General features: G+C 40.8%; 1 protein-coding gene and 1 non-coding gene across 4 annotated transcripts in view; one reads left to right on the forward strand and one right to left on the reverse strand.

Moving 5' to 3' along the window:
- SLC35F1 (solute carrier family 35 member F1) overlaps positions 1–13,981 on the forward strand; it is a 359,888-nt gene that overhangs the window by 29,901 nt on the left and 316,006 nt on the right. The gene's annotated exons all lie outside the window — the stretch shown is intronic.
- Positions 11,586–11,659, reverse strand: TRNAA-UGC (transfer RNA alanine (anticodon UGC)). Its single transcript has one exon. It is a non-coding gene; the product is annotated as a tRNA-Ala (tRNA).

Consider the following 13,981-nt stretch of genomic DNA (forward strand, 5'->3'; position numbering starts at 1 on the left):
TGTACCACTAGAGAGAGAGCTTTTGGACTAGAGAAGAACACAGATGTGTTGGAGACCACGAGGTCAACTTTGCTGTCTTTGAAGTCTGTCCACATCTCTCCACCAGTGGGATCAAGCACCACTTCACTGGAAGATTTTCAGAGGCATACTGGTCAATATTTGAGAATGTATCTATGTGACAGCTATGAGAATTTGACACGTCATTTGAAATACATGATCACTAAATCTCTGTCCAACTCTTATGGTATATGATTATACGTGACAATAAAACCCAAAGACCGTCTGACAAATCAAATGACATTGATTTCTAAAGCATGTGTATAGTCCTTCTTCTTCATAGGCCGGTCCTTCAGAATAAAATGACAGCTCAGCCATTTCAGCAGTGGTTCCATGTGCTTATGTCCTGGGGGGCAGAGAGCCCAGGTAGAGAGTTTAGAAATTAAAGATCCCATGTGCTAGGTTAGAATTCTAACCAGGGAAGTATTAGGTGCCTCAGTATACTTAGACAAACCCTGCAAAGATGGACTCAGGATAACCTGACACGTTGTATGCACTGGCATAGAATGGACATCAGTATACATTTTTTTCCCCTAAAAGCTAGTTGGTTTTAAAATTCCTGTTCCAGAACACATAAATGTGACACCTGGGGGAGCAGGACAGTACCAGGGGGTTGCTAACTGTGACAGCCCTTCTCCTCTCCAGCCTTTATTGCATCACTAAGGTATGATGCCTTCTGCAGTGTGGAGTGATGGCAACTTCTGCTTTATGATATGATCCAAGATCTGCCTGTGTGAAAAAGAGTAATGAAGTCATTTGGCTTATATTCTTGATATCATTTGTATCGCTTCTGTGCAGGGTTCAGTGAAGCAGTTTCTGTAGCTGCTGTAAGCAATAAGCCTGTAAATATTAAATGCTGACTCACATAAGCATGTCTGCAGAAGATGATTAACTTGGAGAGAAGCTAACATCAGCAAGAAGAAATACAACCGCACATTCCAAAGGAGTAGGGAGTATTTACATGTGACATCTTCAGGGGCCATTGCAAATAGAAATAGAAAAATATAGTACCCGTGGTAGATGGAGATAGATGTACTCTTTCTCTTCTCTCCTTGGCTCTGGAGATTTTGTTCTCCAGAGTCTCTGTTGCTTCCCTCATTAGTGCATCCATTTTACCTCAGTGGTTCGTGTAAGCCAGTGAGTTCTTGACATCCTTCCACAAATTGTTGTCGGTCTTGGAACAGATACAGGCCCCAGACTGGCCCAATCAGATTGAAGGGAAAGATGTACATTTGGTGGTGAGGGGGAAGAGACTTCTCTTTCTCTGCTGGATTTGACCCTAGAAGCAGCCATCTTGCTGCTGGCTGTTACTGCCAGCTACCTCATGACCACCAAGGGAACTAGCCTTCACTGATACTGAAGACAGCAGAGTGGGGAGAGGGAAAGTACCCGAGTCCTTGAAGGTCTGATTGAGCTGCTGATTGCAGTGCTGCCTGCTAGGAGCGTGCTCTGTCACTGCACTTCCGTTTTTTGGAATAATAAATACCCTAACTGTTTGGACCAGGTTGAGCTGGGATTTGTTTGACTTGCAACTGAGCACTTCCTTAACTGATACACGTCTCTCTGTCACTTTGCCCTGAAACTGGTGACCTTCTATGAGTACTAGCTAGGCGGTTTCATCTCTTGCAGACTGGCACGTCTACCAATGAAGAGTGCAGGCAGATTTGCTCCAGTCTGCGGTGTAAAGGGTTGGTTCTCCCAGGATGGGGTTGTACAGAGGGTAAGGAACGGGCTTTTGTGATGGGTGCCGTGGATGTCCATACAGTCTGGGGCACTTCAATAGTCCTGAGCAGGCCTGGATTAGGCAGTTATATTGAGGAGATTGAAATGCTGGATGATAGGCTCCCTCATCACATCATGCATATATTCATTTGTTCGATAAGCATCTGTTCTGAGCCTGTGTTGTACCAGGCTGGTCCCAGACGCTGGGTGTGTGAAAGATCTCACAGAGTATAGTGGAGAACCGTGGAGCAGGTGATACAAGGGACTGGGGAAGGCATCTGAGCATGTGACAGCGAAGCTGACAACTGGAGAATGAGGAAGACAGCCAGAATAAAGAGAGGAGTGTGTGTGTGTGTGTGTGTGTGTGTGTGTGTGTGTGTGTGTGTGGTGACGGTTTATAGGGAATGGTGTTTTAGGCAGAAGAAACAGCACATCAGAAAACTGTGAGTGAGTGAAACCATGGTGCATTCTGGGAAATGAAATCTTTTCTGAAGGCTGCAGCTATGCCTGAAAGGGAGAGAGAGGTTAGAGGCTGGAGGAGCAGGCAGGGTCCAGATCATGCAGAGCTTTGGAATTTTGTTAAGTTGTATGTGTTTTATCTTAAAAGTACTGAGCAGTATTGGCAACCCTGAGCAGAAGAATGACATGACTGATTTACATCTTCATAAGCTCTGGCTGCCTCAGTACAATGAATCTGAGCATAGCAATATTGGTTTCAAGGAGTCTGGCTAGGAGATGTTGCAGAGGTGAAATGTAGGGTTGTGACATACCCTGAACCTCTCCTTTCTGAAACCATGGGTTTTGATTGTAATTGCTACATAAAAGTAAGGTGAATTGGGTTTGATGGTGGGCAGTATTCAGTTTTATTTGGTGTGACATCTGCATGACCTCAGGCAAGTTGCCTAAACTCTCTGAGTTTTAGTTTCATCATCTGTGAAATTGCGATAAGAACACCTACCTCATAGGGTCATTGAGGAGGAATAAGTAAGATATTTACAGCTCTTGGCACTGTGCCTGAGATATGTTAGCCATTATAATTATTAATACTTTGCCTAATAAATGTGTAAGGAAGAGGCACAAGAACAAGACAATGGAAGAGCTTTCCATCTGAGTACCTTCGTAGTCTTGGAATTGAGAGTCACATGAAAATCACAAACAAGTATGACTATGGTGCTATCATATTTTCTTTGGGAGAAGGATTTATATTTATTGTATAGGCAACAAATTTCTAATAATCCTTGCTCTTGGAAGGAGAATGAATAGAAATCAAGACCCTCAAAAGATAAATAGAAGGTGTGCTTATTTTTGGCTAAGGAAGAGAGGAGAGATGGGATATTGAAGTCACAGGGCAGGGAGAGAAGGAATCTTGGTCCTGGGAGATGCTGAGAGCAAGTTCTTCCAAAACACCTGTGGTTTCTCTGCAGTGACAATATTCTGCTGAGACGCCACTGGGAGCTCTATCTGAAAGCCGGTGTATTTCTTTTAGGGTGGGGGCTTTTGTCTGCTTCCCCCCCCCTTTTTAATTGTCTAGAACAGCTGTCATATAGTAGCTATTGTAGATGACAGATATTTGTTGAATGAATGAGTGATGACGAGATGGATGTGCTTTCACCAAGCTTCAAAATTCTGGGCTCAGAATTTCAGCCTGAGGTATAGGCACATGCTGGATTGCATTCCCTCCATGTGCCGCCCACAAAGCAGCCTTGTATTTTCTTGCAGTCATGAGAGAAGCTCATTAGAGAAGCTAATCAATGGCTGATGAACAGATTCATGGAAATAGATTTTTTTTCAAGCCAGAGTTTGAAAGAAAAGATCGGATTCTTTCCTTGGGCTCTGTGAGCAGCTATTTTTAGTCAGCAGGTGTTGCAGCTTTTAAGAAGCATTTGGCAAGGTTTCCTTCTACTTTCATTTTATCCAAAATATGTAACTTTCATCTCTTCCAGAAATATGCTGCTTTGAGAGAAAAGGGGATTTTGGGAAAAAATAATCAAGAAAAAAAAATGAAGTGCTTAGCACAGAACCTGGCCCCATGGTGAATGGGCAGTAAATAAGAGAGAAGATAGAAATGCCATTCACAGAGGGTGGGTAAAGGAAGGAGACGGCAGGTAGACCCTGCTCCCTGCTGAACATGGAGGAAATTTCTCTGCATCACTGGAGATAATGCATTGCTTCCAGCTTCCTCAGTCTGAATCAATTCCTGTAGCCAAAGCCTCGACTTATAATTTTAGATGTCAATGCATATTAGTTAGGGAAGGGCCAATCAGTTTTCCTTGTGCATTGCTTAAAAACAAACCAATCTCCCTACAAATCAGTTGGTGCAGACACGATGACTTAATGCTTGGAAAAATGGGTCCTTGGGAAACCGTACGATGCACAGTTCTGAGATGAGAACTGGGCCTCCAGAGCAGTTATTTCCTACGATGAATTTCCAGTCATGCATTGGAGTTATGTCAGAAGTTGACCAAGTGTAAGCTGCAGATATTAGTTGGCTCTATGTTCGTATGTTCCACTGTGAGATGCTGTACTTAGGTCTTCGATGAAGACGAGCATGGCAATTTCTAGCTTCTTGGAGAACAGTTGTGGAAGTCAATCAGATACACAAGTGGCTTGCGGCAACCAGCTGTTCATTGTCTGTGGTTATGGAGCACGTTCTGACCAGTACTGCAGAGGGGTGGGGAACAGCATGGCAAGTCATGATGGGCGTATCAGTCAGGGTCTGCAGAGAAACAGCACCAATAGGAGATGTGTGTGTGTGTGTGTGTGTGTGTGTGTATCTTACATATATATGTTAAATACGTTTTTATATATTATAAGTATAAATAGGCAAATATTAACTTATCTATATAGAGAGCACGAGAGACAGAGATGTTTGTTTTAAGGAATCTGCTCATACAGTTGTGGGGACAGGCAAGTCCAGAATCTGTAGGGCAGGCCAACAGGCTGAAAAAAACTCAGGCAGGATGTCTGTTAGTCTTTTTAAAAATTGATTAATTAATTTTTATTGAAGTATAGTTGATTTGCAATGTTGTATTAGTTTCTGGTATACAGCGTAGTGATTCAGTTTTTCATACACACACACAAACTCACATACGTATTCTTTTTCATACTCTTTTTAATTACAGGTCACTACAAGCCATTGAATATAGTTCCCTGGGCTAACAATAAGACCTTGTTGTTCATATATTCTGTACCTAGTAGTTTGTTATCTGACAATTCCAAACTCCCAATTTATACCAGCCCCCTCCCGCCGCCTACCCTGCTGGTAACCATACAGTCCTGAGGCAAAATTCTTTCTCCAGGAAACTTCAGTTTTTGCTCTTACTGCCTTCGCCTGTTTGGATAATAATGAGACCCAACTTCATTATCAAGGGTAATCTGCTTTATTTAAAGTCAGCTGATAGTAGATGTCACTGACATCTCCAACACCCTCATAGCAACACCTGGACTAGTGTTTGACGGAATAACTGGGCACCACAATCAAGCCAAGCTGACACGTATAGTTAACTGTTCCAGTGGTGGTGATGGTGATGGTGATGGTGACTGTGTTGCTGGTAGCCCTCAGAGGTCCTAGGATTACCATACGTCAGTCTCTCCAAGTGCTTTTCATGCATTATCCTGTTTAATCTTCTTAAACCTTCATCCCCATTTTAAAGATGAAGATATTGAGTCAGAGAGATTGCTAAACTGCCCAGAGTCACACAGAGACTGAATGGCTTGCTAGGACTTGGTTTTGAAGCCCATGCTATTATGTCACATTTTATACAGCAAATATTAGTTGATACCTTTTGGTTTTCTCCCAGTAACAGAACCCTAACTCAAGGATGCAATTTATTGTCTCTTGTCCTCCTGAAGTCTAAGGTCACTGTCTTTAGGCACAGCTGGACCCAGGAGCTAAAAGAATATTGTCCGGACTGCCTTTTGCTCCATCTCTTGTCTCTACATATTTCCTCTTAGCTTTACTCTGTTGACAGGATCTTTCCATGAGGAAGGTAGGACTCACATTCTCCAACTCAGCAAGCAAGAAACAAGGGGCTTTGCTCTTTCATAGCCATATAGCAGTTCCAGAAAATGTGCCTATTCCTGGTCTAGTTCCTAAGTACAAAACATACAGCTCTGTGGTTGGTACCATCTAGCTCTTGAGGCCTAATTCTGGGTTGGTGGGCTTGGGGGTCTGGGAGCCAGGGCTGATGGAAAGTCACACTAGAACAGGTGGACTGTGTTGCCACACTCAGGCCTCTCACCATGGACAGTTCCCTGTGGATACCTCCTTGGGAAGGAAACTCCCCAGTGGACACCTCCTAGGACTAGACTGGATGTGACAGTTTTATATTTCTTCAATGGCAGAAGTACCTTGAAGCCATTTGTGGGAACACTCTTTTTTGGTGCCTTTGCCTGTTTGAGAGGAAAGCCAGCCCTAAACTCTTTAGAATTTAAATATGGAATTAAAATTTTTTCCTCTGATTCAAAGCAAAGGACCTAGGCAAACTTCTTTTCAAGCTTTAATGCTAAATTAGCTTCCCAGTAGGTACCCAAACATCAAAGGCTGTCTTAGGAAAGATGATGATGGTACAACCTAATGCTCATATCACCTCATCCTTTCTAACTGCAAATTGTACACTCCCCTGAAATATGGTTGTTTGTATTCCTATCTTATCTTCCTCCAATCTTACCTTCCTTCGGCTGTGAACTATTAGGAGGCAGGGCCCAATCTTATTTCTTTTAGTAACTCCCTACAGTTCCAGCAAAGATTTCTGTCACAGTGGGCACTCAGTAAGTGCTTTTGAGCAGGTGAATGAATCTGAGTCATTATAGAGTAAAATAAATCCATTGTGTGCTGCATTCAGAGAATTCCCCGGGGTAAATTTGTAAAGGGGCAGAGAAAGAACAGGGCTTAAGGTCACTGCTGTGGGTCAGACTGCCAGGTTTGAGTCCTTTACCCTGATGATTTCTGAACCTCCATACTCTCATCTATCAAATGGAGATTATAACGGTATCTATCCCATAGAGATCTTATGAATATGAATATATATTGTAAGCACCTGGTCCATGTTAGTAGTCAATAAACATCAGGTATTATAATTACAGTTCACCCTTGAACAGCACGGGGGTTGGGGTGCCAACCCTCCATGCAGTGGCAAATCTATTGTAACTTACAATTGACCCTCCTTATACTCGGTTCCTCTGTGTCTGCAGTCATGCATTCTCTGATTCAACCAGCAGTGGATCGTGCGTCACGGTAGTACTATTGAAAAAAAATCCACGTAGAAGTGGACCCATGCAACTCAAACTGTGTGGTTCAAGGGCCAACTGTACTGTTGTTATTTGATTGTTAGAAAATTACCGGGCCCAGTTTGACTCTGGCAGGCAGTTGATTTAGTTATGTTCATAACTGTGAGTTCATATCAGAACTTAAGTCGATTTTTTTTTAATTGAAGTGTCCTCAGTTACAATGTGTCAATTTCTGGTTTATAGCACAATGTCCCAGTCATGCATATATTCGTTTTCATATTCTTTTTCATTAAAGTTTACTGGCATTGCAAAAGTAAAGATAGAGCTTTCCAAATAGTTTGTTCTTTTCCTTTTTATGGAACAATCCTAGTTTATATCTCATAAAGCTGTTATAAAGACAAACACACAAGCAAACGAAAAACAATCCTAGTGTACATATGGTCATTCTTTAAAGATCCCCGTCTCAGGAACTCAGCAGGACAAGGCTGCAGCTGGTTCCTCTTGACGGTCCCCAAAGATGTTCTTCAGATCACCAGATCTATCTTCACCTGAGTGAATGTGGCCCATTTCTCTCTAAGCAAATGGTCGACTAATGGCTTAAATCCTCCCGTGTGCATTCTCATATGGTTCACTCACTTCCTTTCACATCATTTGATAATCTTTACATCTCAAATGCGCCCGAGTCACTCAGGGGGATTTTTCACTTTGCAGGTAGATGTAAATAATTGTGAGAGGGAGGGGAAGGAAGAGTGGAGCGTGCCCAGGCCTCTCTTGAATTCTCTCTGGATTTCTGCAGTGCGGAGGATGAGAACTGTCTTTAGCTTTGGTACTAGGGTACAGACAAAGGAACGCCTGAGGCAGTTTTCTGCTTCATTGTTGCTGTTGGATTCTGAGAAACTGGATAAAGAGGTGCCTCCAGGTGAGGTGGGAAAGACCCTTACATACTTACTTATTTATTACTATTGTTGTCTAAAACATTTCAATTTTTTTCAATTATTATTATCTTTGTTTCACAGAGAAGGAACCCAAGGCATAAACAGATAACAGAGGAAGTAGCAAAGCTGAGATGTGAACTTAGTTTGGCTTTAGAGTCTCTTATCTTAACCATCACACTATACCTACAGAGAAGGCAAAAAAGAACACCTTTTAAAAGCCTCCCGTGCACTCTACCCAGATAAACTAACTTTCTATACCCAGATCTAGGATGGAAAATGCTAGATGAACCAAATCTTAGACAAACTGAGGCTTTTCTTCTGACAGAACCAGTACTTCCAAAAGCATTCATTCCTAAAACTTTCTTTGTGGTGTAACTTTTCAAGAAGAATGTGATGTTTTGGGGGAAATGAAAAGACCACATGAGATTTCCAGAACTTGGAGTAACTGAGGCCAATCTAAGTTTTCCTTTGGAGATAGTTGGAAAATGTGAACTTTTAGGAGGCCCTTCTGATCCAAGAGACAGAGACACCTACTTGACCGGGATTTCAGGGCTGCACAAGCCAGTAGTTTGTCCGTGGCCGTGGCCCATCCCTTGCACTTCGACGTCCTTAGCCTCCCTGCTGGGCTTTCTTAGAAGATGCTGCTCAGAGAACTGGTGGTAACAAAATAAGTTTCTTGTGTTGATTATGCTAAAGCTCTAAGGACAAGCTCAGAACTTGTCTGACTTCTGCTTTTTGTGCTTCACAACTAAGAATGGCACAGAGATATCTACTGATACTTGTGAAATCAATATGATGCACACTGAAATACAGAACTGATGGGGAGTGCAACACTTATTTCTCAGTGATAACCAGCTCCTTTCTTCCACTTTTACTCCTTGGAATGCCTCTTAGACATGCACACACTGTTAGGTGCTATAAACCTTGTATATTTATATCTCAAATCATTTCTTAGCGCAGACTATATTCAGTATTGGGACCCCTCTTCCTCCTGTTTTCTTCCTTCCAGCAAAAGCAAGCCCCCAGATCACTCCAGATTGTATTGTTTCAGAGTAGTCAAGTGTCTTTAAAACAGCATCACACTTAGGGAACTCCCATTCTCTTTTAAGCATTTTTTTTTAAAGAAGGTATACCACACTCACATTATCTCTGAGTAAGCATGGATGTCTTGTGATGTAGTGGTTGCCATAGAAATTAATCACCTCCCCCAAAGAATAGTGGAGAATAAAAATCCATGTAAATCACCCAGAACAGTAGTTAGAACTGCCCCCTGGGCACCTTGGTTTATGAGGAATTTGGGGAAAAAAGAGGTGTTTTTCTCTTTCACGGAAAGAAAGGATGGAGAAAGCTGCTTTTGTGCTCTGACTGCTCGGCCTTCTCCCTTCCCACCGGCGAGCACCAGAAGGTAGCAGGCAGGGAGGCAGTCACTCTAGCTGACAGAGAGGGCTCTTGTGATAACTCGTTGCAAAATATACTCGGGCATGATGGGGTCCATCACTTTATGAATATTCCGCATTCAGATTCTGAATGGCCTGTGCAGTTTCCAGGACCCTGTGAGAACTCAGAGCTCAGTGCCTCCCTGCTTTGGCAGACGCCCTCTGCGTGTCCTGACCTAGGTCTTCGTTCGAATTGAAGTGGAATTTACCACCGATTTCTATTCAGTAGAAATAACAAAATTGGAAATTATTTTGAAGGTTCACTATTGAGCAGGAATCTGCTGAGACAGAGCAAGGCATTGTGGAGGGAGGGAAATTCATGAACTACAGGGAAGGGCTCAAAAGGGAATGAGCAGCTCAAGGGTGATTTCTGAAATTTAAACTATGCTGAGCAATGCTGTTTGGCATCTAGAACAGGGTCTGCCTTTTTGCCGGCTCCTTGTGGGTCAAGACCTGTGGCTCCCAACCCTTTCAAAGACAGTTTGTCCTTCAGAAGTGTGATGCAGTCCAATGTGGCTGGCATTTGGAGCCGTTCCCGATTGAAAGGATTTCTTATATATAAAGGTTAATGGAAACAAGTCAATATAGTGGAGGTGTTTTCAGCTAGGACAGTTCAAGGAATCCCATTAAGAAGATATTCTGTGACAGCATTCTGAAGACAAATTCTGATGAGAGAATATCTGATAACTATCAAGGATATATTTTTAAATAGAATTAATTGTTGCAAAGAGAAGCCTCAATAATTCGTATGCAGGTTAATGTCACTTTATAGAGGATATTTTTAAAAGTCTCTTGTAGAGTGAGTGAATCCTGGATTCAATACATGTGAAGCTGCTTTTGGTTTGGGAAAAAAGTTCAATTCCCAATTATAAAAATTATAATTTATTATTTTGGGATAATATTTGATTAAGATATAAATATCAGACACAAGAGAAAAATATACTGTTATATTTGATAGTTTCATTTAAGTGAAAATGATTCTTTTCTGATATTGTGTAAAACAAATTTCAAGATATGAAAATTTTTTTTCATGTTTGTCCCAGCAATAGGATACAGAGTTCAGTGTCATAATGTAGCCCTATAATGCCCTTTGTCATGAAAACTCAGTCACTCTCAAATAATTTATGCACAAACTCTACACCAAGAAAACCTACCAATCTGTTCCACTGGATGGATTTTATTCTCTAGGGAATGTCATGCCTGACTTCTTCCCTCCTCTCAGTACCCCTTGTGTTAAACAAATCTGGATATAATAAGAGATTTCTTATTCTTTCAGTATTTTAGTTAATGCTAGAACTTCTAACCATGAGATATGGTAAAACCAAGTAGCAAAACTGGAGCCATAGAAAGGGAGGGAAATTCAAAATTAGTTGTAATGATTGTAGTGTTTCAGATCAAAGCCAACAGAATTGGATTTTATTTCATTTGTGTGAAAACTGAACTCATAGGAAGGAACTACCCCCACAGCTTAATAATGTCTAAATAGACAGTTTGAATAGACATCACTGCAAAGTTAGCCAAGCCATTGTGACCTTTCCCTTAATCCTCAAAATTTGCCACTAACCGTGTCACTAGTGGATATACTGCCATTGAGTTGCAGAAACCAGCACTTTATTTGCATCTAATAAATGCTGGGCACTGTGCATCTCATTTAAGCTATACAACAGCCTTATACAAATTATCAGTTACCAAATGGGTGGTCATTATCAACTCTTTCAACAGATGAGGAAACTGGGGTTCAGAGAAGTTCTATAAGTTGTTCAAAGTTATGTGGACAATACTGTATGTAGTTGATATTCAAACCAAGGTCTGTTTTGTTACAAAGCCCCTTTCCTTCTCTAGCCAGTAATTTTCAAGTGTTTTATACAGTAAGATTACTCTTTTTGCCTTACGTGAAATCTCATTGGGAGCAACATTGTATCTAACCATTAGAAGCAATGACCAAGTCACTCAGATATACTGTCTTCATTATTTGGTGAAAGCACATCACTGTTGGCGGAAACCCTGAAGCATCTCATCAGAGAGCGTTCTGGGAGGACCCTGCCTGGGCAAGCTGCCAGCCCCAATCTAGAACAGTGCTGGGTCCAAGAGGCTGGGAGACTCTTCAACTTAGAAAATCACATGATTCTTTTTTAAAAAAATTTTTTATTTATTATTTTATTTTGGGGGGAAGGTAATTGGTATTTATTTATTTACTTATTTTTAATGGAGGTACTGGGGATTGAACCCAGGACCTTGTGCTTGCAAGGCATGTGCTCTACCACTGAGCTATACCCTTCCCACCACGTGATTCTTAAATGCATCTTAAAACAGGCTAATAAATTAGGTAAATGTGCAGTAATGTAGCAGAGCTTTTTGACTAATCTCAAATGAAAAGAGTAGTTTCTGTGACCTCATCTGAATATACGCAACACTGGGAAACGAGGCTCCAGAGAGTGTATAAATTTAACTCTTAACACGTTTTTCCATCTGGTGAATGGCTTTATTTTTTGTGTCTCTGTTCTCAACTTGACCAGTTTTTCCCCATGCCAGTCCTTCAGTGAGGTAAGTTAACTCTCACTTAGTTTGGGACAGGATCATAACTCTTTCAGTACTAGTTACATTAAAGTTAAGTTGGAGAGGTGAGATGAGTTGAGCATATCATTGGCAGTCAGGAATTCCAAATAGCATTCCAAATTGCTGCTCTGACTTTGGAAACATCATTTATTTAGGACTGTGACTTTTAGCCTAGTGCAATAATACAGTTTCTCTCTTTAAAGCTCTCTTTTGCTTCTTTAGTTTTTTCCTTCTCAGCCTTCTTCTTGAGCCGCCTTCTTGAAATATTTTAATTAGAACAAAAAACACAGTTTTTAAAAAGAAAATTTTGTATTTTTCAAATGTTCCAGAACCTGTTAAACTTTGGGATTTCAAAATATTCTTTTCCCAGAAGAGGGCAATGCTTGTTTCCCAGGGATGACACTGGCCAGTAGACTCCATGAAATGTCCTACTGCAGGATTCAGTGACTTGTTTTCCTTTAATCTCTTTCTGTTTCCCAGTGTCTATCTCCCCCAGCCCCTTATGGGTCTGTAATACTTTTGCAGTCACCACTTAAAAAAATATAAGTGGTCATCAAAGAAGGCTGTAGAATTTAGATGTATGTCTAAATACTTATTTGGAAGAATAGTCAATAATGATCAAGTTGTGTCTCATGTCTCCCTCATGAATTTTTTTTTGTTTTGTGGAAGTACATTAATAATTCCTTTGGAGTGGATTTATGAGTGATAAACTTTCACAGTCCTTGCATTCAAAACAAAAGTCCTTTTTTCTCCTTGGATGCTGGTTTGGCTGAGTCTAGGTTTTGTGCTCAAATTACTTACCATTAGAACTTTGAAGATACTGTTCCATTTTCCTTTTGGCATCTAGTGTTATCCTTGAGAGCTCTGAGGTTAAACTGAGTCTTGCTTTTTTGCAGGAAACCTAGTTTTCTCTCTGGAAGCTGTTAAGATCCTGTCTTTATTCTTGGTGTTGAGGTTTTACCACAGTGTATCCACACGTGGGCTCTGAAATTCATTCTGCTGAGCACTTGGTAAGCTCTGGCAATCTGAAAACATGTCTTTCTTTGATTTTGAGAAATGTTTCTGTTCTCTGTCTTCTTTGGTTCTGAAACTCTTACTTGCTGGATGTTAGAACTTTTATGCTTCTAATTCTAAACTTTTCTCACCTGCTTTGCATTTTTTTTGTCCCTTTGCAGTATCTTTGGGAGCATTTTTGGCTTGATCTAACTGGCTAATTTATTCTAAAGCTAGTGTCCATTTTGCTATTCAGTATATCTACTGGTTTTACAAGTTCTACAATCACATTTATTTTCTAAGAATCTCAGAGTATTTTTTTTCATGTAGTCTAATCTTATTCTTAGATGCAGTAGCCTTTCTTATTCACATAAAGATATTAATTGTACAGTGAATTTTCATTATTCACAGTAGTTATGCTCTATAAAGTTGCTGTGAACTAGTGAGTTAGCAAATCCTGCATTAGTGAATATTGAATCATTGCTCCTAGGGGAAGTACAACAATAGGTGCCTGTGAGTTTCTAGTCATAACATTTTCATCAGCCAATCAACCCATGACTTTCTTTTATGTGTGTTTTTGTTGAAGGCACCTTATATAATGCACAGCTGACTCTCTGTGTCCATAGATGCTGAACTGGAAGATATAGAGGGCCAACTGAATTAAGCCATTTAATATAAAGGAGTTGAGCATCTGCAGATTTTGGTATCCTGGGGGTTCCTGGAACAAATCCACCAGGGTTATCGAGGAGCAACTGTGTATTGTTGATTTATAAGCATTAAACTTAAAGCCAACAGAACTATAGCTCATACCTGAATGAAGCTTCTAGAACACATGTGTTTTCTCTGTAAAGCACATCATAGCCTTCTTGTGCTTAGGAACACTAAATAGTACCTCAGGGCCACACTTGGGGGCCATTTTAAACAGTGAAATCACCAACAAAAATAAAAAATGTGAAAACCATGGCACGAAATACATCACAGAAAGGACACTTGTTTACAGCATGAGAGCTGGAACGAGAAGGCAGAGCATTATTTTGTTTCACCTTGTTTGAA

Source organism: Vicugna pacos, chromosome 8 (genome assembly GCF_048564905.1).
Source record: "Vicugna pacos chromosome 8, VicPac4, whole genome shotgun sequence".
Lineage (NCBI taxonomy): Eukaryota > Metazoa > Chordata > Mammalia > Artiodactyla > Camelidae > Vicugna > Vicugna pacos.